This window comes from Lissotriton helveticus, chromosome 1_1 (assembly GCF_964261635.1).
Source record: "Lissotriton helveticus chromosome 1_1, aLisHel1.1, whole genome shotgun sequence".
Lineage (NCBI taxonomy): Eukaryota > Metazoa > Chordata > Amphibia > Caudata > Salamandridae > Lissotriton > Lissotriton helveticus.
The window spans coordinates 972,167,498-972,194,168 of NC_136057.1; the positions used below are offsets into that span (position 1 = coordinate 972,167,498).

Genomic DNA, 26,671 nt, shown 5'->3' on the forward strand with positions numbered 1-26,671 from the left:
TTAGCTTAAAATGTAACATTTTAACTGACATTTTCAACTAACTATAACACCACTTTAACCTTTGTTTTTTTCACTAAAGGGTATGTTGGTGAATGCTGCAAGTTATTCACGATTTAGTAGCAAACTCCTGCCGTGCTTTGGCAAAAAATATCTTGATCACAAGTTTTTTGCAGAAAAGTATCAAGACTTTGCTGCTGAATCATTAATAAACTCACAACGTTCACAGGCTTCCAGAAAGGGTGTGCTTCCTGTTCGCGGAGTCCCAATGGGACAGGGTAAGGATACCCAGACCTGGAGGGGGGGCGGGGCATCTCAGAGAGACAACGCCCATCCCACCGGGCCAAAAATTATTTTTTTATTTTAATTTTGCTGTGAATTTGCGTATGACCAGTAAATACGTAGCAAAATAAAAAAAGAGCAGCTTCCAGCGCAACAAAAAAACCAGGGGGTGGGGCAATAACACATTCAGAGGAGGGGGCACGTGGCCCCCTCTCCCCAGGGCTGACATTATTAGAAAGGGGAAGGCAGCTCGCAGCCCCCCATCTGAGCCTGAAAAGGCCCCAGGGCCTCCATCCCGCAGGGCCAACACACAAAAGGGGACGGGGCGTTGTGCACACTTCTCCCAGAGCCTCCTGAGGCCCCGGGTCCTGATCCCCTGCAGCTGTCTCACTAAGTGTGGCCAAGAGAATCCACCCCTGTGATGCAGTAGATTTCCTGCCCACAAGAGTGCTGGCAGGGAAACATATGTTCCATCCCACCCGGCGGGCACTTTAAAAATGCTTCTGCCGGGTGGGAACAGACATGTTTTTCTGACCCCACTGTTTCCCTTGCTCCCGCAGCAAAGTGAGCAAGCAAAAACAGCTGCAACAAACTGGTTCCCGATTCACCCAGGATTGGTGCATGAGGGGAGCCGGCGGGGCTGTGGGCTCTCCCTGCAGACCCCAATGAGGAGTACTGTGGGTGCCTCGTGTAGACACCGAAGCTACCATGCAAGGGCCTGGACGATGGAGTCCCCAGGCCACTACTGGCTCGTGGAGGAGACCATGTGCCTACTACCTTAAAGAAAATAAAGGCGCCAAGGAATGAGATCTCTGAAGTGTTTCAGGAAGGGAGGGTCTAGCGCCACCTTTAAAAATGTTTTGGCCCAAGAGTATGGAGTCTCTGGAGTCACCATCAGCTCGAGGAGGGGGGCTGTGTGCCCTGTAGTCAACCCACTCAAAGGGAGTCAACCCCCCACCCTCGGAGGCTGACAACCCAATGCCACGTACAGACTTTGGTGACACCGAAAGTCATGCGCGGTTGGCCATAGGGAATGGCATAAAGCCAGGCCTTGCTTCCAACCACTGCAGGCAGCCAACCCCACACTGCTAGGTCAGGCAGCCAGTCCCACACAGCCTTCAGCAGTAGTGCGGGTAGGGAAACAGAACACAAATCTGCGAGTGCAATGACCACGTAGGTTCTGCATTGTAATCCACTAGCTCGGGGACACCTGTCATTACCACTACAAAGGGACATGCTTCCGGTGGCATCTCGACAGGGAATCTAACTTCAGGAGGTCCTCTAGGGCCACCTCTGTTGGATACTGGGGCCGGGGTTTTTTGAGCCGGGGTTTTAAAAACCGGAGTTTTAGAATCCGGAGTTTTAGGCGCCGAAGTTTTAGGCATCGATTTTTTGGGGCGCCGATGTCTTTGGCGCCGATGTTGTTACTGATCGGGCATTACCCTGGGGTAGAGTTATGGCAGCATTAGTGGGGGGTTTCACTAGTCTATTATTATTTAGTGTTTCAGGGGGAGTTGGTTTAGATGTTACTTTTGACAGTATAGGTACATTGTTTTGTATAACTGGGTGCTTAGGAAGGATCTGTTTGTTCTGTTTGTTTCCCCCCGTTTTTTGGGCACCCGGGACTTGCATGGGTTTTATAAGGTTTGTAAGATTAGATAGCTGGTTCTCTATGTGCGCTAGTCTTGCTTCTACTGGTTCTAGAAAGGATTTCAGTATGTCTGCGATGTTATTTAGCAACTGTGAATTATTGCTATCAGTTATTTTGTTACTACAGGATAGATGAATAGGGGATTCTAAGCTAATAGAGTCAGAAGAATCGTGTGCTGACTGGTGTATAATCACAGAGACTACTACCTGTTCAACTCTAGGAGGTGCATTCTCTATCATACTAGTCGTATCTCCGATCTCATTGAGGATGGGATTTTTTTGATCATTCTTTCTTTTTCTTATGGCGCCCTCCCTCCTCCCTCTTGCTTGCCTTATTTCATCCGGTGTAATTTGGGGTAGCAGCTCTGGTGTCCTTTCTAAATCTGAACTTATCTGGATGTCCGAGAGCTGGGAAGCCGAGAGGTCCACGTTGTTTGGTAGGCTACGCCTACCCTCACAAAGGGTTCTTTGCCCAGAATTGCTGTCTATTACAGGGGTTCTTGCATCCGCTAGGTTACCCATAGAGGATCTTTTAGCGAGCGCTAAGTCCAAGGACACCCTACCTTCCATCAAAGAGATGCTTTGGTCAATAAATGAATTTGCCTTGGTTATAAAGTCATCCATGGGGCCTAACAGTTTGCCCACACCCCCCGATACCTTGGTTTTAATTACTCTGGTTAACACCATTGTTCCTGTTAGACCAATACAGGAAGTTAGTGTCTTGCATAAGCAGGAAGTCAATAAAGCTAGGTCTTTAAAAGCTCACAAATGCAGAGTCAATAGTGTAACAATGCATACGATTTTGGTGAGGATTCCGGGAGATGGGAGTTTTAGGGGGGTGGCCCGGTCCGGTCTCTCCCGTCCTCTAACGGCCTCAAACGGCCCGCCCTTTGCCCGGGCTTCGCTCCGCGCTTAGTTCCGCGCGCGTCCCGCATGCGCGGGTATGAGACAGGATTTAGTACGTGTGCGCTGTAGGCGTGGCTTCCGGGGAGAGCGGGCCAGGTGTCACCAGTTGGCCTCGCAGGGACTCCTGGTCAATGGAGTCCCTGCCGTCACGCTCGCAGCCCCATTGAGCCGCCGCAGCCCCTGATGGCTTCTCCAATGAAGCGGGACCCGCGGAGCGGGTCCGGCGAACAGTCTGTGCAGTTACCAGGGAGCAAGGCAGAAGAGGTCAGTGCAGTTCACAGGGTTCTTTGCTCTGGATAGATCACGCAATTGGACAAGCGGGTCCCACCTGTTGGGCAGAGAGGAGCTGGTTTTCAGAGGTCCGGTGCGCTGTAGGCGTGGCTTCCGGGGAGAGCGGGCCAGGTGTCACCAGTTGGCCTCGCAGGGACTCCTGGTCAATGGAGTCTCTGCCGTCACGCTCGCAGCCCCGTTGAGCCGCCGCAGCCCCTGATGGCTTCTCCAATGAAGCGGGACCCGCGGAGCGGGTCCGGCGAACAGTCTGTGCAGTTACCAGGGAGCAAGGCAGAAGAGGTCAGTGCAGTTCACAGGGTTCTTTGCTCTGGATAGATCACGCAATTGGACAAGCGGGTCCCACCTGTTGGGCAGAGAGAAGCTGGTTTTCAGAGGTCCGGTGCGCTGTAGGCGTAGCTTCCGGGGAGAGCGGGCCAGGTGTCACCAGTCGGCCTCGCAGGGACTCCTGGTCAATGGAGTCCCTGCCGCCAAGCTCGCAGCCCCGTTGAGCCGCCGCAGCCCCTGATGGCTTCTCCAATGAAGCGGGACCCGCGGAGCGGGTCCGGCGAACAGTCTGTGCAGTTACCAGGGAGCAAGGCAGAAGAGGTCAGTGCAGTTCACAGGGTTCTTTGCTCTGGATAGATCACGCAATTGGACAAGCGGGTCCCACCTGTTGGGCAGAGAGAAGCTGGTTTTCAGAGGTCCGGTGCGCTGTAGGCGTAGCTTCCGGGGAGAGCGGGCCAGGTGTCACCAGTCGGCCTCGCAGGGACTCCTGGTCAATGGAGTCCCTGCCGCCAAGCTCGCAGCCCCGTTGAGCCGCCGCAGCCCCTGATGGCTTCTCCAATGAAGCGGGACCCGCGGAGCGGGTCCGGCGAACAGTCTGTGCAGTTACCAGGGAGCAAGGCAGAAGAGGTCAGTGCAGTTCACAGGGTTCTTTGCTCTGGATAGATCACGCAATTGGACAAGCAGGCCTTATATAGTTAGGAATTTGTATTAAAAAAACCTTGCAAATTCACTGAAAAAACCATAGGTTTCAGGCCTTATATAGTTAGGAATTAGCAATAAAAAAACCTTTGAAATATACTCAATAAACTATAAGTTTTAGGGGTGTTATAGTTCGCTGGACATTTCACTCATACAAAACCATTGAAATTGCTCCTATATAGTTAGATCTACTAACTATATTTCTCGCACCCGCAATCCACTGCTGATGATGTCACATATTACATCATTCATGACATGGTCAGTGACATCACTGACAACAATTTTTGCTTTTAACAATGTATGTTATAATGGTGAGGACCCGGCAGCTCCCACACCAATAAGGTGTTAGAAAAACCATGCAAAAACAAGACACACAGTGGCTAAACCAAAAGGCTGACCACCAATTTCAGACCTATTGGCTTTGCCCGTGCTTGTTTAGTTTTCGGTTTACAATAATCTTATTAAAAATCTTTACACTGATTTTACATTATGAATATTTTTGGGAAATACTAGCATACATCAAGACATTTGACTAAATGATGACGCAAAGAAATGATACCTAAAAGTTTACAGTAGTTTAGCTAAATGTTTTTTTTCCTACTTGCATTGTTTTGGTATCATTTTATTTTGAAAGCAAAGAATAATCAATCTTGCTTTCAAGCTTCTGCAAATATTTGCATCTAATCAGAGAGTATTCTGGGAGAATTATACCTAGTCTCATATTGCTAAGCTTTGAAAACGTGTGTACATATTTTTACACCGGAACCACTGTCAGTAGTGGAGTCCGAGCTTACAATATTTACTTGGAGCGCTCACCCTAATAAGAAAGGCTTTGCAATAAATGAACCATAAATACAAGTTTGAACAACATTAACACATGACACAAATATTACCTTAACTGCAGACAATGCTCTTCTCTGATCCATAATGTGGTATTGTAAACTGGAAATCAAAGGGGTTGTGCTTTAGGGGATTGGGCCCACTTGTCCCAAGGACAAAATGCGCATGAAAACTTGTAGTCCTTGACCCCAAACAATAGTTCCTGGACGTTGGGCTACAGGAATTCCACATACCTGTAAGCTCCCATTGGGAAGGCATTATTATCGGTGACACCATCTACAATTGTCTTCAAATACCTGCTAAACCAACTATAACAGATCTATGGTCACGGTCCAGAGCTCTACCCTTCCCAAGGCCAGAGAAAGCTTTTAAATATATCTCCGGAGATCTGACCATGGCGGAAAAAGACACTAGAATGAGCCTTAAATGCTCCAAGTTCGAACCATCGTCCCCAGACTCTCAAATCAAGCAGAAAACTAACGTAAACAGTCCTATGGACATGATTTTAACCGCATGCGCGCTAGCGGTTTTCCCGCTGCGCGCTGCGATTTTAAAAACCCCGCGTTACATGACGAGCCCAGCTCGTCATCCGCGTAGGGCACGTTACGCTCATGACGAGCTGGGCTCGTCATGAGCGCCGAAGGGATTAAACCAGCTGAAGTACAAGACCTTGCTAAACCAACAAAGTCCAACACGGATATGATGCAGCTGGAACTGTGCGCCATAAGATCAGACATTCCTTCCATTAAAAACAAAATGGCCGAAGCAGAGAATTAGTAAGCACAGTTGAGGACATGGCCGCAAAAATCAAACAAAGACCTGTGACATTACAATCAACCGCCAAATTCCTCCACAGGGACCTGGCTGAATTGGAAGACAGAAACCGAAGATGAAAAATATAGAAACATACAGGTTTTCAGCATCCCTGAAGGGACGGAGGAGTCAGTGAATTCTTGTATTTCCTTTCTGATTGTCGCAAGCAACTGGCATGTCATTCAATAAAGATTTTGAACTAGAGAGGGCACAAAAGTCCCATAATTTAAACCATCAAACAAATCTAACACAAGACAGATTATATGTAGGCTTTCTGGTATCAATATTTAGAGCTTATCTTGAAATGGCCATAAAATATACATCTTGCAGGACTACTCAAAAATAACTGAGGATCCCAGGAAAGGTTTTCTGGCACTTCGACCTAGTCTCAGGAACTAAAATGTAGAGTGCATGCTGATGAGAAACATCATATTTTTGTTGATCATAAATAAGGCTCCCGGTTCTAAGTTTTTACAGATTTCTACAGATAAATACAGACAGAAAACAATGCATTTTCTGTCTGCATTTATTTTTAAAAGTGGATAAATACAGAAAATTGGGCTTCTTTTAACCACTTGGATGCTAAGCCATTTCCAACGATGGTATGTAATTTCCATTTAAATGAATGGGCACTCCATGACGAGTTACCCTTGTCATTAGCATCCAAGTGGGGGACTCTCTGCTGTCTTTCATGAATTGCAGCCCAACAGCTGAGCAGACGAACAGCATGGGAAATGAAAAAATCGGACGCAATTTTATTAAATAATGCCATGTGTCAACATACATTTGAGGTATAATGCTAATATTTACCAGTGGGTGTATTGTTATGTTATATTTGGCAACTTAAATAGCTAAAACATAACATACCATCAAAGTATGAGTGCACGTCTATCAGTTAAATAAATATGGAAATGTACAGTTTTACAACTTCGTTTATCTGTAAAACAAACAATAAATATGGATAAATACAGATAAAGTTGGAAAAAATAAGTATGGATAAATACAGATGGAAATGCTAAAAACCATAAAGCTGGGAGCCTCATCATAAAGACTTGTAGGCTTTCATGGAAGAAAGAGATGGTCTCAACATGGAGACCCAGGACACTACCGCTAACAAAAGGGAAAGTTGAGCTTTGACAACAGAAGTCAATCACTATCTGTGATCTTATTGACAACCATATGTTATATACCTGTGTTTTCCTTCGTGCCACATAAGTGTACATGTTACCTTTAATGCTGTTCTGATGTCCTGATTAGTGTTCAAGTGCTACTAAATAAATCGGGGAATCAGAGAGGGCGGGCTATGCATGTGGTCTGTACTGGTCAGTATATCTTCCTGCTCTAGATTTGTGACGATATGGACTGTCTTATACTTGTTACTTTGCTACCTGCCCATGTTGACTCCTTATATTAAGTCACCTAGTTACCGGACATACATACCCTCCGTATCACTACCAAGTTAGATATGCATTACAGAAAGCTCATGTATGTTCTGACAGATGTTTACAACATGTATAATGGGACCCCCTCGAATGAATAATTTGTGGCCAAGGAACAGAGGGGAATAGAAATACACAAGATATGAAAAACGTTCCTTCAATGGCCATATACATCAATAATGTGTATGCATCTCTAAATGTCCAGGTAGAGTGACAGTAACAAGTTAATAAAAAATACTGATAATTCAGAAATTGTGTTCAGATGTTTAGCCACCTGTAATGTGCGTCACTACGCCTATTGTTCTTTAGATCATTAGGACCGTATCTACACTGTATTAGATCTATTACATTACCTCCGTGACCGCTGGGATGTCGCCCGGCTCTCGCCTCTCTCTCGTATTCAGTGTTAGGGAAAAGATAGCTGGGAGGGAATTATTGGGATGATGGAGGGTCTTTTGGATGGTTACTTTTTTAGTGCTTACATTGTATTAAATTTTGCTTTTTCATCCTTATACAAGTTCTCTGACACGGCAAGCCAACCTTTTGGTCTCACTTTGCCTATTTACTGGCTGCAGAGTGTTCCTACACAGAGCCTCATGTGCAATATATTAGCCCATTTATATCGAAGGAGTACAATTACACAGGTACTGGGTCCACCAGACGTGTGCAGCCTTTCACCCGCCGGAAGGCATCCTGCAGCCTCTGTTGATCAAATGCTCATGTATCACCAGACCATACATGCATTCCTACATTAAAGCTGGTTCTTCCTCAGAAAATCTGCAGGTGATCTCACTGAATGTTAAGTGACTTAATCACTCGGTCAAACATGAATAAATGGAGAACTATCCATATATAGTCTTATTACAAGAATCTAAGACTGGACCTAAGGAAGTAGTTTTTCTTCGGGAACAATTGGATAAGTGGAGTTCTGTATTCCCCTGAATCAAATAAGAATGCAGTGGTGCCCTTGATTTACCCACAATCGGGCCTGAATATAGATTCCCGTGAGATATACTTGGCAAGAAGGAGATACTCACTAAACTTTAAAACAAGCATTTGCAATGCAATAGGTCTCGCATTAGGAAAGTTTGAGCTATTGGTATTGTAAATGACAATTTTTTTCTTTATGTGTTGGTTTTGAAAATAGCGAAATGAATAGCTTTTTCATTTACAATGCCAATAGTTTTAACTTTTGCAAATGTGACACCTATAGCATTTGTAATGCAATATGTGTTGTATTTAAGTGATAGAGGCCCGAGTCATCCAGGCCTTTTCTGAGCCCAGATTTTCAGGAGCAAAATCAAATTGGAATTATATTTTCTAAGAAAAAAAGTCTTGTTGCCCCGGGGCGCTAGAGGGCGCACGGCGGGATGGTTGACTTGTGAGTCAGCTCCGCCGGACTGATGCATGGACAGCAATAAACTCCCGTGAGAGCTCCGCTATACCACCGAAAACGGCATAGAAGGGGATCGGAAGGTAATGCCTAACAACGGGTGAAGTTGAAACGGACCAAAACATTGCATCGGAGAAGATATCCGCGAAAAACTGTGCAGCGGGCTACACTGCCGCAAGATGGCGGACACCGAAGGCTGACACGGACAGCTACAGGCGCTGCACATGGCTCTAACGGACGTCGGACACCGACTCACAGCAAGACAACTGGACCGACGAGCGGTGACCGGAATCGCACAGCGGTGGACTGCAGAAACAAGGGGCCAAGAACACCTACACACGGATAGCAAGTTATGCGTTCCAAGACGCACAAGATGGCGGCCGCAGTGGAACGCAGTCGCCGAAGAACGTGTGAGTAAGCACACGGGGGCCGCCCTGGAAGAGAGCGATCACACCGGTGCACCCAGCCGCGATCTGCTGCTACGGAGGTAGGGTGACACAGCGACAGAATTGGAGGGGAAATGTCTGCACAGGTCAAATGAATACACTAGCAGATTAGCCACACGGACCACGCTGCTGCTGTTACGTGGTTGCGAGCGCTGCGCCGGCCCCCACGGTGGCGGAGAATTTATAGCTGGTTGCCTGCAATATGCCTAACTATTAAAGAGTGGGCCGCCTACTACACCCGCTGCCTACAACAGATCGAGTTTGCACACCAGACCCTAACACTGTAGCGGTGGGAGCGAACAAGCGCTGGCGGCCAACCCCTAACATGAAGTGTGCTAATTGAGAACCACGTGTGCACAGCGGAGCTCTTCGCGGTTTTTCAGCCGGAATCACCGCACCACCACACAAACCCTCAGTGAAGCCGATGCATTGCACTGGCGCTCGCAGGAAGACGGGAACGCTGAAGGGCAGCCCACCACATACATCGCCAACTGCTCCAGACAGTCCCGCCAAGGAGAAAACGCGGCGAAACGGCACATCACGCTATACCACCATGGGTAAGCCAGAAAAACAACAAACCAAACTCCAATTCGAGGCAAAGAAGCATCAACAGAACGCCACAAGAACATCTGACGTTGAGGGAGACAATGAGGCGTGCGACGAAACAGGTATGGAGAAGGTCTTGCGTGCTATTCAACAAAGTCTGTCTGCAATGAACGATAAATTAGACACTGTGGTATTGAGAGTGGACAACATGGCTGCAAAACTGGATAAGCATGGAGAGAGGCTGGGTGAAGCAGAGCAAAGACTATCACGGGTGGAGGATGAGTCTACGACCACGACTAAGGCATGTGGCGATATGAGCAAAACACTAGAAACGCTGCGCGCCAAGGTTGAGGATCAAGAAGCTAGGTCCAGGCGCAACAACGTCAGGATAGCCGGCCTGCCGGAATCCACAAACACGGGCAGATTGGAGAACTACGTGGAAAAGTTGCTCAAGGAACTGTTTGGCGAGGAACACTTATCACCGGTCTTTCTAGTGGAGCGAGCACACAGGTCTTTGGCGCCCGCTCCAAAACCAGGCGCGCCACCTCGAGTGATAATAGCCCGACTGTTGAATTACAGGGACAGAGACACTGTTCTTCGTCTCGCCAGGGAAAAAGGAACGGTAACTCATCAAGGCAACACACTACAATTTTACCCGGATCACACCATGGCAGTTCAGCTAGCAAGGAAGGAATTCGCGCCAATAAAGAAGAAGCTGCGAGATATGGGTGTGGAATATGCCATGTTATATCCAGCGAGGCTCAAGATAATGAATGCGGGTAAACCTATAATCCTCCTAACAGTCCAGGCAGCACATGACTATGTCAAGAAACTGGGACGGCGGCGTGCTCAACAGGACCGTGAGGACCACGGAGACGTGGACGAATGAGCAATAAGTCGACGTACTGGAACACTACTATGGAAGTCTATGCATAGGGTGGTGGCATGAATGTTGGACCACGGAACTCTCAGGTGTACAATAATCTGTGTTACGTCACGGACATTTTGGGAGCTGAACTACACCTGACACGTGACATGAGTTGGTAAATGACAATACGAGTTGTGGGCGCTAACACCTTCCAGGCGAATTGCACAGTGAGTAACCACGGGGTCCGCACGGACAATAGTGGGTAAGAGGGTAGGAAGAGACTGCGATGTCTTCCGCAACTGGCCCCGAACAGACATACTATGGCCGGGATGTGCGATAGTAGAAAGATTAATATTTTGTTGGCTGGAAGGACGCGGGAGGAGGGTGGAGGGAGTGCGGGATACATGAACAGAAATTGAAGAATGTTTGAAATGCATCAGTCCACATCCACTATGTGGATGGAGAAGTGTGCCACTGGTGACACCCCCGAGTGGGTGCACCCCAACTATGGTTATTTTGACTGTTATGTTCTAGACTGGGGATGGCTTTGGCAGAGTTTGGGGGCTGAAGTGGGTGGGGGGCGGAGGGGGGGCTTGGGGGAAGTTACAACTATATCACTGTATCTGAGAAGCATTGCGACCTTTGTAGTTACATTGACGAATGTACACCATTGCGCACACATGTCCACCCTGACACTGTTTCAGAGAGTCACACAAAGGGCAATATTTTTATCACACAATCCACCGAGCTGTCTGCACACCTCTCTAAAATGGACAGGCTAACAGCGTTAAAATGCATCACGTGGAATGTTAGAGGCCTGGGGAATCCTAAAAAAATACGTCAAATATTTGCCTACTTTGACAGATTGCATGTGGACATAGCGTTTCTTCAGGAGACCCATCTGGCCTCTTCCGCCGATTCCACTCTGGGAACTAAATGGGCGGAGTCGGTAACCAGCTCCAATTATTCCACATACTCTCGTGGTGTCAGTATACTAATAAAAAAGGGAGTGCATTTTGAGATAACTGCAGTACATAGAGACACAGAAGGGCGTAGTGTAATTGTCATTGGTAGGGTGAGACAGCAAAAGATTGCGCTGGTGAACACATATGGCCCTAACACGGACGACCCGCTTTTTTTTTGCGAATTTATGGCATGATATATCCCAGCTTCAAACCGACCACATACTGTGGGGTGGAGATTTTAATATCGCACTGCAGGATGGATTAGACAGGTCGCACCCCACACCAGAACCACATACACGTGCAAGGATGACACTGAGAGACGCCCTCGCTGATTTGACAATGGAAGATATATGGAGGGTACACAACCCAGGGGAGATGGCTGCAACACACATCACTGCGTCACACAACAGTTGGTCCAGACTGGACTACTGGTTGAGCACCAAAGAAGTGATTAGCTGGACCATTTCCATCAAACACTTACCACGAACACTATCGGACCATTGCCCGGTGCTTCTGGCGCTTCAAATCCCGCACTATGTGCCCCCACCCTTCACATGGCGCTTCAATGCTAGTGCTTTGCGAGACTCAGTCTACACTGACACCCTTCACAAAGCAATAGTGGAGTACTTTGAGCTTAATTGCCCCACGACGGATGACCCCTGCCTACTGTGGGAAGCATTTAAAGCTACACTGCGGGGAGTCTGTATTAGCACTACCACAGGCCTTCTAAAAGACATTCGTCAGCAATTACACAAACGGGAAACGACCATACAGGCACTAGAACGGCAATATGCACAGACGAGAGACACCGCATTGTTGGCAAATATACAAACGCTGCTACAAGAACATCACCAATTTGCAATGGATGAACTTAATTACATAACCAAGAGAAAGACGGCGAGAATGTATGGAGAAGGGGGAAGACCAGGCAGGACATTGGCAGAGAAAATTTGCAAAGGTAGACCACCCCAGCATATAACCGAGATCATGACTCGGGAGGGAACGATCACTCGAGACGTCGACACCATACTGGGCGAGTTCAGGGCAACGTATGGTCGACTATACGAGGCACGACCCTCTCAAGACCAAGTAGATATACTGGCGTACATGGAGGATGTAGAGATAGCATGGCTATCGGACAGGCACAGGGAGTATTTGGCCAGACCTGTCACGGTAGAAGACGTGCTAGACACTATTAAGCTATTGCCGAACGGTAAGGCTCCAGGGCCTGATGGCTACACAACGGAGTTTTATAAAACTTTTGCTGACCTCCTGGCTCCACATCTGGTCCGCCTATACGGTGCGGCACATGAGGCACAACAACTGCCGGCATCTATGAGGGAAGCACTGTTGATAGCCTTACTGAAGCCTGGAAAGGATAAGGAGAACTGCGACTCTTATCGCCCCTTATCGCTCATAAACGTTGACACGAAGATAATTGCAAGCCTCTTAGCTGCTAGGCTCAAGCCGCTAATGCCTCTACTGGTAAGACCAGATCAATCTGGTTTCATACCGGATAGGTCAACAGCACACAATACGCGCACACTCTTTGCACTAGCACATTATCTAGCGCCGGAGGTGAAAGCAGTGGCGGTCCTTCTAGACGCGGCCAAAGCGTTTGATACCATAAACTGGACTTTCTTACACACAGTTATGGTGAGGATGGGCTTTCCGCCTATATTCACACAGTGGATCGCTATGCTATACACTAATTTGACAGCACGTATCCGGGTTAACAAGCATATTTCAGAACCCATAGACATATGTCGAGGAACAAGGCAGGGATGCCCGTTATCCCCAATGCTGTTTGCTTTGGTGTTGGAGCCGCTGGCCTGTAAAATTAGACAGCACCACCACTGCTCGGCCATTCAACTCCCGACACGCCCAATTCACATATCATTATATGCAGATGACATGGTGATTTATGTAAAACACCCGGAGCAGCATCTGAATCCACTGATACGAGAATACATAAAATATGGACACCATTCTGGCCTGCAGATAAACTGGTCGAAGTCGTTGGTCTTGGCGCTCACAGACAGCACTTCCCCTTTCAAACTGGATTACCCATTAGAGTGGCAGGAAGAACCCACTAAATATCTGGGGGTGTGGTTCCATAGGGATCCGGAACAAGTAATTAGAACCAACTACGGCAGAGTCTTAACGTCATTGGAGGACAAAATTAAACGTTGGAATAGACTGCCGCTATCCTTAGCGGACCGAGCAGCGATAGTGAAAATGGTACTATTACCCAAATTGCTATATCTGTTCACCAACATTCCCATTAAACCTCCGGCAGAGGTGTTCCGAAACATAAACAGAATAGTACTAAGTTTGCTCTGGGCGGGAAAGCATGCTAGAATAGAGCTAAAAACGATGACACTACCATATGAGAGAGGAGGTTTCAAGGTCCCCGACATGTACTTGTATTACCTCTGCGCTCAAGCACAGTTCGCACATTATTGGTTCCACGAAGTCCCTTTTCTAACACATGTGGCGGTGGAAAAAGGCGATGCTGATCCGATTCCATTAATTAACATACTACCACACGTGAGGCCGAGGCTACACGAAAGAGACATAAATCCAGTAAACGCCACAATAGAAGCTTGGAGGCTGATGAGCAGGGCAGCAGACAAATCGCCGATATATGCTCCAAATCTCCCGTTGGCGAATCATCCATCACTGTCGGTGACACAGGAACCGGTAGGGATGGACTTGCTGCGCCATGCTGGCATTGACACACTGGGGGATTTATACGAGGGGGGGATGTTTCAAACATTGGACAAGCTAAGGTACATACAACATCCTACACTGCTATTTAGTTTCAATTACTACAGACTACAGAGGGCAGTGAGGGACCACTTTCCCACTTACCCGGAAGAACCCAAAACGCTGGACACACTGCAACTGATACTGGAAGCTCCTACGGCTACACACCTGATATCTAGACTATATGTAAGCCTACAGAAAGACATAGGGGGTAACACAGAAAGAATGAGAGGTAAATGGAGCGCTATGTTGGGCGACACGCTGTCGGAAAAAGACTGGGAAATGACTTGTTCACTCACTAGTATGCTAACCCCTAATGGAAACCTTAGAATAATACATTTTAAATACATACATCAGGTGTATTACACACCAGAACGTCTCCATAGATATGGTTTGAGGGAGGATTCGAAATGTACAAGATGCAGGGCGGACAATGCGGACTTCCTACATCTAGCCTGGCGATGCGGGATGGTGGGGGAATACTGGAGAGAGGTGGTGAAAATGATCAACATAATGCTGGGAGAAACGCTTGAGTGCACGATATTAACCTGCCTGTTAGGCCTGGTCCCAAGTCTCAGAGCGAAGAAGCGAAAGTTTTGCGTAATAGCCCTGTTAATGGCAAAAAGGAGAGTAGCTATGCACTGGAACGGGAAAAGGGGGCCGAAGGTGAAGGATTGGCTAGTTGATTTAATTTACTGTAAGGACACTCTAACGACCTACGAGGAGGACTTGCCGGCGAAATCACGTCCCAGGGATTACTGGACTTATTTGAGGGACTACCTGCAGGCGCAGCAGCAAGGCGAGCCTGATTGATGTAGATCGTACCCTGGGATGTGAAGACGATTTAAGACTACTACATGGTGACTTTAACCGACAAGATGAGGGGGGAGAATGCTGTGATGCAGTGATTTTAGTTTAACCAGTTTGTGTTTTCGTTTTTTTTTTTCAGTTACATTTAGTAAAGTTCCGGTTGAGGGGGAACAAAAAGAGAGTAAAATGTAAGTGATTCAAATATGCATTGATTTATATGTTGCAAGGTGCCACAGTGTACAGGTCGACTATACCCACGCCGCCGGTCCAATGGATGTCGGCTGAATGGCCGTGTTCTTCTAACAGCGCTACGTAAGAGCTCTTTATGTATGCAGCCGGCCTGTTGAGGTTGTAGGCGTGTTTTGTATAACTGAGTGCAAACAAGGTAATAAAAGTCTTACGCTTTAAAAAAAAAAAAAAAAAAAAAAAAAAAAAAAAAGTCTTGTTAGTTTGCTTGTCGAAGACGGCTCTTCTCTGTTACTAAGAAAACGCTTTTTATTATGCATTTGACTTTCCCATGCTTCAAGTGGGGGTGCCAATGTTGAAACTGAAAGTTGATCCAGGTGGCACTGCATTTGGACTAAATTATTAGACATATTTTCCTTGTTAGTAACAGGATTCGCACTCCAGCCTTGCGGTCTGAAACAGTTTTGTTTTTATTGTTATTAAATGAGACAACAAACGTGCTTGTCCCCTGGGTCCTTGTTAATAATCCCAAAGTTAGCTGGTGAGATCACTGGTGCCGCTGTGGCTGGGCAGGTAGCAGCCACTGTCTTTTTGTTCCACTTCGGTGTCACTCATAGTCGTTGAAATGTCACTTTATAATTACACTGCAATTATGAAAGTGTCACACACAGCAATCTGAAATATTGGCAGCTATAAGGGAGTTATTGCTGGCAGGGTAGTACTGACATTACGGGGTCACCACTTCCCATGAACTCAAATGTTTAGGAAGTTCTGCCCGTGTTTCCTAGTCGAGCAAGAAGAGATAATGTTGCCAAAGGAGGGTGGGTTAATCACAGAGCGCTGGTCAGATGTAATAAATAATGCTTTACCACCACTTGTCGAAAACATCAGGATGAACTTAAAAAAGACATTTTACTAGGGGAACACAATTTATATGTCAATTTAATTTAGTGTATGCTTACCATATTTAAAAGCGAAACATTTGTTCTTTAATCTCAGTAATAAACAGCAGTCTGATAAGGGCCTGTGTGGGCTCATTCTAGCTGTCTCTTGTCCTCATTCGAGACCCTCTGAGCAATAGGCCTCCAGGACCCATTTCTCCTTTTGGTTAATCAGACAAGAAGGGTTAAGTATAGGTCACCATGTGCTATTTACATTACAACACTTGCTCTCTAAGACTAACACTCCATTAAAGAAAGCATGTTGCATAAGCAGGATGTGGTGCCTCGGTAGATTAAAGCATTTTCATCATGAATCTATGTTCGGCCTCAAGGTCATGTTTGAATTCCTGAGGGGTTGTCCTGCCCTTTTACCTTAAATGTGTATTGCCTACAATATGTTGCTATGTTTCTATCCATTGCTGGATAAGATTATATGAATTTGTCAGTCCCCCTCCCCCCCACTTAAATCCCTGCTCCATTCCTTGTATTTCACTTTGTTTCAAGGCCTCATGGTAGCTACACTCAAAAACGTTTCAGTTTTGTAATCTTTCTTTTTGCCTGTCGCTTCTTATACTGTGGAGGCATTAGACACGTCTCCGATAATTTGTAGCCTAAACTGAATTTGAGCATTCAGTAACCCCGCCTGAAAATTAGCTCAGCTGCCTCGATCTGCTGCAGACAAGGAGGCGTTTATTTTCAGAAGATAGCGGGGGATACACGAACTCTACGGAATATCTAAATATTATACAACGCTTGCCCTATTGTAGCAATTTGAGGTTGAAGGGTATGCCAATTCGTGTAATGTCTAGTTGTCAAAGAATGCAAGAGCTTATTCAGTGCACTTTCCGACAGGTGCGAGGCGCAGCCTAGAATATTACACAGGTGTGCTCAGTGGCCCCGGAGTCCTAATAATTACCTGTACTGCTCAACAGTCAGGACGTGCGGCGTGCCGGACGGGAAGCCTGGTAGTCGGTCTCCCAGATATGTTTCCAGAGCGCGTCGGTTGAACCTGTGTTGCTCCCGCACAGGTCCGCACTCCGTGTCTGCCATCATGACCAGCTACCTATCAGAACAGTAGAGCGAAGACCAATGCTTCTTTAAAGCACCGTAGAACTAACAAGCATGCATGCGCATTTCACCCTTCAGTCCCAGAGCCGTAACCTAAGCAACAAGTAAGGACGCTACAGGAGCAGCATAAGACATTAAGCCATTGCTACCGCCACGAATTGACGGAAATACAGGAAAGACAACATCTGGCGCAGCATCATGTAAAGAGAGACGTGATCTTAAAATAGTGGCAGATCAATGCTATTACACAGAAAACGTGTTCAATTAAAGACCGCTTATTCTAACGAAAATACAAAATAATGCTGCGGACTAAACAAAAGAGCTGCACGACGTTCATTAATTTTTACATATTTCATTAAGTATTTACAACAGTGTATAATGCACAAATTATGTCTGGAACCAAGGGTCTATAAGTGTTTTACAACATTAACTGGTAATTCGAAGCCTTCCGGTGAATTCTACATCAAACGATCACCTTATTGTTTTGCTAAAAACACCCGTTAGGTTTAACCCAAACCACAAGCGATCTTCCTCATGGAATAAAGCACGATTGGAGTTTTATCAACACATTTATCCTCACAGGTGGAATGTCTATAGCTATTTTCTTTTTGTTTGCATTGAGATACTTAGGATATATGGGACTCGGTGAACCAAAGTGCACCAAAACGGGCTACATGCGTAATTTGACAGCTTGTATTGGACAAATTCAGATGTATATTCGCCAGAGACTGATCTGCTCGAAATGGCAGGATCTCTGCTTTTTTTGGTGTTCTGCAGTCTGTAAAACATATTCCGTAGTGTTTTTCGAAACACCATTTAATGCATCTGTCCATCCAGTTACATTCTTCACCTGGTTAGTGGTGTGCGCTGCAGGACACCGATTTCAGCCCACATCCAGCCCATGCCAAAGTGTAAGGCACAATGATCCTCTTGCCATTCCCCCACCTGCCCTTCAGCCACGGTTTCCTGTCAGTGCACGGAGTACATAACATTCCAACCAGCTCCGCCTTACTCGTCCTGTCAGGCACTGGCTTCCTCCTGCGTTTCGCCCTGAAGTTCATTCTGCTGCAGCACCTGCAGCATGTCCCCTGCTGTCTGGTGCACGGCCTGCAGCCCGTCTCTGTCGAGCTCTTGCAGCAGCAGCAGGATGGCACTAACCACGTTATCCCCCTCTCTCTTCCAGGTGCCACTCCCGGTCTGCTTTGGGGACGCAAAAGAAGAGAACTTGTTCCGGGGAAGAGGCTTCATGCCCAGCTGCTCCCTGATCTTGTTGGTCTCCTCCATGCTGAAGTTGAGCAGGTCGCTCTCCGTGTCTGTGGCACCGCGGGCGTCGGATGGCAACCATTGCCCACGCTGGCAGAAGGCGGCAGCAGGAGGTCCCCTTCCTCCTTGGCCTGGGCCAGCTCATCCTCGCCCACGGCCTAGTTGTCCAGCTTCTGCAGGGTCCTCAGGACCGTCATCCGGTATCGGTGGGGGTCCGGGCTGCAGCAGGGATTCTCCGCCAGCCAAAGCACCCGCAGGCTGGGCAGCCCCTGCAGGTGACAGATCTCACGCAGGCTCTGGATGTTGTTCTTTCGCAGATAGAGCTCGGCCAGGTTCTGGTACTGGCTGAGGGGCTGCAGGCTGGCGATCTGGTTGACGCTGAGGGTGATCACCTCGATGTTGGGCATCTCTCGGCAAACTGAGATATCGCTTAACCGGCTGCCCCAGCAGTTCAGTTTCCTCACGCTCTCCAGCTCGCATGCCTTGGCCCGTGACAGCACTAGCTTACGGGTTAGCTTCATCTTCGTGCTCGTTCACTAATATCTAGACGTTATCGAGCAGCGCAGCGCTTACAACCTCTTTAAATGGCCGCCATGTTTATGGAACGCAAAAAGCAGGTTGCCATGCTAGCCCGTATTCCATTTCCGGGGCAAAGTCACGGAAATTTAAACACAATGACATCTAACTCAAAAATGAAAGAAGGACTAAAAAAAGAAAAGTTCGATTTTTTTATTTCTACAGCAGTTCCAAGTATAACAGTTTTCCAAGTTAACGCCTCAAGAATTATATTTAGATCTAGGCGAGTGTTCGATATAGTTACAACAAGCATAAACGCACGTAGTTGGAGTCAAGGGAATGCAGTTTCTACACAGATTGGTGGAGGCAGTGTTCCAAACAAGTGACGTCCAGGCGGGCGCACGCACTTCCACGCAGGCGCAGAGTGTTCTTAGCCGCGTCTCATGGCGTACAAGAGGCGTTGGACGGCACTGGAGTCCCTGGCCGTCCCTTGCCGCGTCGCCCGCCGTAGCAGCACTGGAGCCCCTGGCCGCATCGCACCCGCCCGCCCATCCATCCATTGGGAGCCGGGCAGAAGGAGCCCACAAGAAAAGAACCTGGTGAGGTGAGGTTGGGGGGGGCAGGGGGAGCGTGTGTGTGTGCGCTTCTGTGTATGCGACGGCGGGGGTGGGTTCTCTATATGTATGGGTGCGTGCATGGGTGCTCGTGTGTGTGTGTGTCTCTGGGTATGCGCATGCGTGTTGGAGCTAATGGGCACGGCGCCGTGCGCGCCCACGAGGTGCAATCTGCGCTCGTGCATATTTCTTGTCCACATTCCCAAATACAGGCAACATTAGTTGTCTTCGCTGACAGCTTTCAATGCTTTCGCATTGAAAGCTAGGTCAGCTCGACCTAAAAACGACAAGCCTTTCACTGTCTATAGACCAAACACAGATGAAGCAGAATTCTGGGATTCCTTAACTGCACCACTGAGTCACATCCTGGGTGATGAACAGATTGTAATGGGCAGCAACTTCAACCTCCCTCTAGGCGCAACTTTAGACAGGCAGTCAAAATCCTCATTCCACCACCAACGTCCCACATGTTTCTTCTCAAATTATGCTTGTAGATTCAACCTATTAGACTTTTGGAGACTACAATATCCTGATACCAGAGAAGATACTTTTTTCTCTAATCCACACAGGTCGTACTCGAGAATCGATTCTCTCATTGTCTCTAACCCGCACATGCACCTCATTGACCAAACAGATATCCTACCTAGGCTGATCCTCGGCCACACATGTATTTCCCTAATTCTCACCAGTATTAATGAGAAACCAATCTGTAAGATTTGGTGTTTTAATGATGGATCCATCAAAGATAATTGACAGGGACACTGTAGAAAAAAACATTCCTAACTACATTAGTGACAATACCTCTGCAGACGTTTCCCCAGCCATTTTTTGGGACGCACTTGAGGCAACAGTTAAAGGCAATCTAAATAAAGCCTGCAGTAGCAAATTATCAGGGTTTGAAACATGAAATCAAGATGCTATAGTCACGTCATGTGACCATCCTGGGAGCCTCTATACTCAACCTACTAACAAATAGGAAGTACGAATACAACAGGATACTGAGTGATTAAGCAGGGGTTTGGATTAATAAATATAAAGGCTTGAAACTATGTGATGAGAATTAAGCGGGGAAAATGCTTGTGTCCTATCTAAAACGCAAACAAAATCAAAAGGGCCTCACCATGATCAAAGATTCGACAATGTGATGCAAATAAACCCACCGAAGATCCCACAGTTCTTTCGAGATTTCTACAAGTCACCGTATAAAGATAATTTCCGGGCCTCTAACGAAATGTGCAGGGCTTACCTAGATGGTATACAGCTACCTAAAATCTCTGAGGAGAATAAAAAGGCCCTCAATTCGGCATTTAGTACGGAAGAGATAACTGCAGCTATCAAAACGCTTATATTCAACCAGATGGTTTTACTGAAAATTTCTACAAATCATACGCATCCTCTCACCCCTAATTGTAGATCTATTCAATCGTTTCTACAGCTTCTAGATTCATGAGTGAAGCACTATACGTGTGCTCCTGAAAGAGGGTAAGGACCCAACACTGGCTAAAAACTATAGGCCAATTTTGTTAATAAATTTAGATGTGAAGATATATACCAAAATCCAATCTAAAAGACTAGAACCTTTCTTACACTGCTTAATTAGTCATTCATGAAGAAAAGTACGTCTAGTGACATACGCTAGAAAAAGTTAATTGTGATAACAGATGCCGAAAAGGCATCTGAAAGGGTGTCATGGCCATTTCTTCGAGAAACACTACTAAAATGTAATCTTGGTGATGATTAATGCAGATATCTAAGTGCTATGTAAACTGTTGGCCACTCGCTTTGCCCCACATATGCACCACCTGGTCCACGAAGACCAGTGCAGGTTTATTCCTGGCTGTAACACTGGCATGAATCTGCAGCGGTTAACTCATATTACAAAGAGTGAAACTTATGACATGAGGAACTGGTCCTGGTATCGATAGATCTGGAAAAGGCTTATGATACGGTGGCTTGGGGTTACTTACGGTGCGGAGAGTGGTGGGTATGGGACCACAGCTTCAGAGCTGGGTCAAATTGCTCTATATGCGCTAGGATTCGTGTGGGCCAGAGTCGCTGGGGAGTGTGGACACTGGAACGGGGAACGCATCAGGAATGCCCACTCCTGCCACTGTTATTTGCCCTGGCAATAGCGCCGTTGGCGGTTTGGGTGTGTCAAGAAATAAGTAATTGGGGAATTCAGCTGAGAGCCACACATATGAAATCCTTGTAAGCAGATGATGCTCTATTCTACATAGCTTCACCCCGGGTGGCACTGCCTAACCTGTTGCGGATTTTGGGGACTATTCTGGCCAGCGCCTTAATTGCCATAAATCCTCAATCTTCCCCCTGGCGAGCATGGCAACATTACCCTTAGAGCGCTCCCATGTTGGTTACCTAAATGTGGAGAGGGAAGTCGCAGCATTGTGGAGAACAGTGGCCTTTTGGAATGCTAATGGGCAGACTGGCGGCGTCCAAGATGGTGGTTCTCCCCCACTGTTCTAATGCTTTGCAGAATACTTTATGCCCTATTCCCAAGACTGTTTTTAAACAACTGAACTCAGTGCTTACATCTCTGCTCTGGGCAGGTCACCATAGTAAGCTGGCTCTGAGCACCCTGCCTCAACGGTATGAGGAAGGGGGCTGGAAGCGCAGAGACTACACTTGTATTATCAAGCAGCTCATCTACAACATACAACCCCGTGGTGTGACAAGAGAGACAGCTGGGGGAAGAGACTATTTGCGGGGTGCATTCTGGTCGACAGACTGCCTGTTGCACTGATGGAGGGTACTGGGGTCACGGTTGACGTACCCTACATAGTACGCCAAACTGCGTGCATTTGGCAATTGAATCAGTCCTGAAACACGTACCATTTAAACTGGAACTACCCATATGGATATTGGCGCCAGTGGAACAAATGATGGCCCACATGTCATTCCAGGCATGGAGGGATGGTGGTTGTGAAATGATGGCCTGGTGAAACTTTTATCATGTATGGGAAGGCATCTGGGGATTTCGCGCTGGGACAAGGACACTACTTGCACTACACAGGATTGGCGGAAGTGTTTAAAGTGACATGGCCCACCTATTCCGCAGATGACCTATACCCTAAACATAATACTAACCACCGGCACCAGACATCGATTGATCTCCTTACTTTACAAAGCAATGAGACAGGATGCGGCTGCTCTTACCCCGAAGGCCATGGGTGACGTGGGACACAGACTTGGGAGCACTCATGGAAGACAAACATGGACCACCATTATTGGACTAAAACATACAGTATGATCCAATGCATGCCTTAAGTTGGTGCATTACAATTTTTTGCATCGCACTTCATCGTGTTACCCCCTTCCCGAACAGATAACTGCTCACGATGTGGTGAGTGAGGAGCAGATTTTCTACACTTAGCCTGAAGATGCCCTGTACTCATTTTGGACCCAGGTGAGGGACGATGTACAGAGGGGTATGAGATTCCCAATCAAATGTTCACTGCAACACGGTTTACTTGTCCACGTTAGAAAACCTAAAGGGTGCAAAACGGCCTACAAATTAATGCAGCTACTTTTGGTGTTAGCAAAATAAATAAAAAAAATACAATAAGGATGGGGCATAGCGCCCCCACAGTAGATACATGGCACCGCGATGTGAGTGAGTGATCACTAGCTGAAGAAGTCCATATGAAATTGAGCCTAAGTGACGAGAAATTGGTAGATAACCTCAGGGAATTGAGGTAAACGTTTGAGGTATTTTTGAAAGCCAACCAAGATAGGAGAGACCCGAGTGAATTTGATATTAGTAAGTGTGAGTCCGATGGGGAAAATGAGTGCTAATGGATGGAGAGAAGAATTCCAATTTGCCACTGTGAACAGTAAAGTCCTGTACCAAGCTAGCCCATCTATTATTGAATGCTCTGTTGATTGCTGCCAATGTTGAATATTGTATGTGTACATCAGCTGCAAGGTTGTTGAAAAATCTGGGTGATGATTTTATTAGAAAGATTATGGCACTCTACAGCAGCCCCCGCAACAGGAAGCGAGCAGGTGGACTTGTGTTTTCTTCCTTCGCACCAGAGAGGAGGGAAAACGAATAGTTTTCTTACCTGTCGGTGTAGTTTTGCAGCTTGAAGATCTTTCTGGATTCACTATGCTGTGCATTATTCCGCGGTCTTGTGGTTGGGTCCGGATTCGTAGTCTTTTCTTTGTTTTTTTTGTTTTTTTTCGTAGCCCAGGTGGGCGTCGGCGTCACACCCCCTTGGGTGTATTTCCGGTGACGTCGGCATGCTTCCAGCGGAAGCTCCCACTCTAGGGCGCCATCTTCGGGTTCTTTTTTTCCGTGTTTCTTTCGTTTCCGAAGTAATGGCAATGTTCTATTTAGTTGATATTTTTACCGCTTTGTACTTTTAAAGTCCTTTCTTTTTGTTAACCACCTCTTCTCTCTCCACCCTCATCTTTCTGGCGGAGGTGGGTTCGCTAGTGAATCCAGAAAGATCTTCAAGCTGCAAAACTACACCGACAGGTAAGAAAACTATTCGTTTTGCAGCGTGAATCTTTCTGGATTCACTATGCTGTGCATAGATTTTGTAGCGGTTTCTCATCTCTGTGGCGGCTGGGTGGAAGATGAGCGTTGGGTGTTGAATATGTGCTGTAGCACCTTCTGTCCAACTTGAGCTTCCTTGTTCATTTGTATGTCCACACAGTAGTGCTTCGTGAACGTGTGCACCGAAGCCCATGTTGCCGCCAGGCATATGTCCTCTATGGGTGTGTTAGCCAGGAAGGCTATTGTAGCGCCCTTCTTCCTAGTGGAGTGGGCACGTGTCCCCTCTGCCAGCCCTTGTCCTGCACGCTTGTGGCAGAGTTGAATTGTCTGTGCGATCCATCGTGCAATGGTCTTTTTGGTTACTGCTTTCCCCATGAAGCTGTTAGCGAATGACACAAAGAACTGCTTTGTTTTCCTGTGTCCCTTTGTCCTTTCAATGTAGTGCATGACTGCCCTCCTGGCGTCCAGGGTGTGCAGAGCTCGCTCTGCGCTAGTTGTTGGTTTTTGGAAAAAACTCGGTATCTGTATAGACTTGTTCATGTGAAATTTGGATACCACCTTCGGCATGAAGTGTGGGTCAGTCCTCATCACAACCCTATCATTGTGTATTTGTATGTAGGGTTCTTGAAGCTCGCTTACTCTGCGTAAGGACGTTATTGCAACCAGGAAGGCCGTTTTCATAGTTAGCATCTTTAGGGAGGCCTTGTGAAGTGGTTCAAAGGGCTCTTTCATGAATTCCGTTAGGACTATGTTCAAGTTCCATGCAGGAGGCGGCACCCGCTTGGGTGGTGCGATCCTTTTCGCTCCTTCTAGGAATCTCTTCACCACCTGATGTGAAGAAACTCCTGCATGTTTCTCCCCTTGTGTAGGCGACTATCGCTGCCAAGTGAACTCTTAAAGAGGATGAGCTAAGGTTCTTCTCCAGCAAGTGCGTCAGGTACCTTAGCACTGTGGAGTCCCTCTTCATTTTATTGTGAAGTCTTTCTTGCCTGCACCATATTGTGAATCTTTTCCATTTCGCAACGTAGCACTTCCGAGTGCTGGGCCTTCGTGCCTCCCGAAGGACCCTCAGGGTGCTTTCTGGCAGTCTCAAATGTGCGAACTCTATGTCCTCAGGAGCCACGCTACTAGGCTCATGCTCTCTGGCTCTGGATGTAGTACCTCTCCGTTCTGCATGGAGAGTAGGTCTTTCCTCCTGCTGAATCTGTGGGGTGCACACTGTGTCATCTCCATGATCTGCGAGTACCATGTCTGCCTCGCCCACTGTGGTGCGACCAGTATCAGTGTCATGTTGCTCGCTCTGCACTTGCTCAGCACTCTGTGCATCAGTGGTATCGGGGGAAAGGCGTAAGCAAATGTCCTTGACCAATCTATCCATAGGGCATTCCCCAGTGACCCCTCCTCGGGCTGCCTGGATGCGAAGTTTTGGCATTTTGCATTCTGGCGTGTGGCAAACAGGTCCACCGATGGTGTCCCCCATCTGTCGAACAGGTTCCTTGTCTCCTGAGCATTGAGCTCCCACTCGTGGGATGCCGATGTCTGCCTGCTGAGCCAATCGGCTTGTATGTTGTCCTTCCCTGGTAGGTGTATGGCTAGCAGGTCTATCTTGAGAGGGATGGCCCATCTCCATATCTCCTGCGCCAGCGTTGAAAGCGGGGCTGACTGTGTGCCCCCCTGCTTGTTGATGTAGAACATCGCAGTGGTGTTGTCTGTTTGTAGCAACACCTTGTGTTTGTACAGTCTTGTTTGAAAGGCTTTCAGTGCAAGGAAGATTGTCTTCAGTTCTAGGTAATTGATGTGCTTTGCCGCATCTGTTGGCGTCCACAGTCCCCTCACCTTGAGCTCCTCCATGTGAGCGCCCCATCCCTTCAGGGATGCATCTGTGGTGATGGTCACCGTTGGCGTTGGGGGCGTTAGAGGCTTTCCCCTTGTTATGTTCTCCATGGTCCACCATGCCATCTCCTTCTGCACTGCGTGCGTTACAACCACTAGATCCTCCCAACCGCCTGTAGCTTGTGACCATTGCTCCTGTAGACATTCTTGAATGGGTCTCATGTGGAGTCGTACGTTTGGTACCAGGTGGATGCATGATGCCATCATGCCCATGATCTTGCTCGCAGTCCTCACTGTCCGAGCTTGTCCCTTCCGGTAGAAGCGAGTTTCCTTCACCAGCGCCCTCGCCCTCTTCTCGCTGGGGAACACCTTGCCCTGTAAGGTGTTGATCTGTGCTCCCAGGAAGATCTTGACTTGTTCCGGCTCCATTGATGATTTCTTCCAATGGATGGAGAACCCCAGGCTTATGAGCGTGCTCGTCACTGTATGTGCGTGCTGCTTGCATTTCTGGTATGAGTTTGCTTTCACCAGCCAGTCGTCCAGGTAAGGGTATACGTGTATTCCTTGCCTTCGTAGGTGCGCAGCGACTGCTGCGAGGCACTTTGTGAAAACGTCTGCTTTCTGCTTCTCTTCGTCGAGCTTGAGCTTGAATGCTGCTGCGGCAGATTTTATCACTGAGTTGTAGGCCCCGATGTCGTCCGGCGGCGAGGGCCTCGAGGGGTATGTGTCGACCGCCTCCTCCGGGCTGTCGGT

General features: G+C 47.4%; 1 protein-coding gene and 1 pseudogene across 4 annotated transcripts in view; both read right to left on the reverse strand.

Moving 5' to 3' along the window:
- Positions 1–26,671, reverse strand: part of TASOR2 (transcription activation suppressor family member 2) — a 1,020,110-nt gene that overhangs the window by 895,200 nt on the left and 98,239 nt on the right. The window lies entirely within an intron of this gene.
- Positions 17,979–19,023, reverse strand: LOC144771557 (cilia- and flagella-associated protein 410 pseudogene; annotated as a pseudogene).